This window comes from Ischnura elegans, chromosome 6 (genome assembly GCF_921293095.1).
Source record: "Ischnura elegans chromosome 6, ioIscEleg1.1, whole genome shotgun sequence".
Taxonomy (NCBI): domain Eukaryota; kingdom Metazoa; phylum Arthropoda; class Insecta; order Odonata; family Coenagrionidae; genus Ischnura; species Ischnura elegans.
In genome coordinates, this window is record NC_060251.1 from 109,069,740 (window position 1) to 109,071,244 (window position 1,505).

General features: G+C 38.8%; 1 non-coding gene across 1 annotated transcript; it reads left to right on the forward strand.

The window, feature by feature from the left end:
• The first annotated feature begins 1,034 nt into the window (after positions 1-1,034).
• On the forward strand, positions 1,035-1,105 carry Trnag-gcc. Its single transcript has one exon. It is a non-coding gene; the product is annotated as a tRNA-Gly (tRNA).
• Positions 1,106-1,505: the final 400 nt, after the last annotated feature.

A 1,505-nucleotide genomic window follows, 5' to 3' on the forward strand; every position in this document is an offset into this window, starting at 1 on the left:
ATTATCAACACTAAACTAAATCCTTTCTGCTTCAGAATATATGTTCATACTTGTGGAACGAACAAATTCAAAAATAGCAAAAAATTATTCCTCGCCATCTGATCAATTCTACCAGAACTACATCAAAAAAATATAAGATTTTTGCATTTGCGGTGAGCCCTCTATGTGTCCTTACTCTAGGGTTATGCCTAATTAGGAAAACACTGTCCAAAATAAAGAGAAAAACAAAACTCACGTAATTGAATGGGAAATGAAAACATATATTCGATATAATTTCATCTCCTATTAAAAGGGTTATTTATACAGCTTATTGATAAATTTTAAGTAGCTGGCGATATTCCACAGATGCTTTAGTTTCACGACCGGTTTTTATTACATTTTGTATTAACTTCATATCCTGGAGGTAGTGTAAATAGAGCATAATGTATTGAAAGCGGTCGTGGAATGAAAGTATTACTGAAAGTGAAACTCCCAGTAACTTTTAATTTATTACCATGTAAGAATTCAACGAGATTTAGCTTTAAAAGAACTCTATATTATTCAGCGTACTTTGAAAACTCTAACGTGATTGCCTTGGAAACGCTGTAAGCTAATCATCCCATGCCATTACGCACAGCACCGCTTGCAGACCACAGGTGTGATGAGGCACCCTTGTTGTTCCGGGAATATCTCTAGCATCCATCGTAACTCATCCTTTTATACCTTCGCTTTTCCCTTGCGTTGGGGGGGCCCAAAAGCCCCACTCACCCCGATTGACTGAGGTCTTATGCCGGCGTACCCAATGACCCCTAGGCAGGCAAAGTCTCCTCGAGCCTCTTGATGTATGTTATATTAGGGAGTCGACTCTCCTCGCTTTTTATGCTGTCCCTCACTTTCCACTTGTTGTTCCCTCAGGGTTCTCTTTTTTTGTGGCCTTACAGCCGTGACCCAGAGCCCTTGCGAGTTTGGAGGCAGGACAAAGGAAGATAGTCAACATCGAAACGTTCGGGGCTCCATGTGAAATTCTCCCCGATGCAGCGGAACTCCTATATCAAGCATCGGTGGTTCAGTGGTAGAATGCTCGCCTGCCACGCGGGCGGCCCGGGTTCGATTCCCGGCCGATGCAACTTTTTTTCTTCTTTGACCGTTTTGGTCAAAAGAATTTTTTAGTTTTCTGAATTAACTTCTTATGATTTGGGATTAAGTAAAAAAATATGTTTATATACATTTGTATATTTGTAAAAAAATAGTTTTTTTTAGCAACTTAAATAAACTTTTTACTTCCTCGATCTCTCCATCTTCCGGGTTTTTGCCGCGTTGTTTTTTTTATAGTTTGACGACAATACTTAGTTTGTAATACTAGAATAATGCATTTCAGACCTTAGGACTATGCACCCACACTTCATGGGACTTCGCTCCAATCGTTTTCACGCAATAAATATGGAAATAATTATTGAGATTGTGGATCTATCACCTGTTCTTAAAGTCTATTGAAAATTTTCGGATGAAAATTCTTGTTTCTTGAA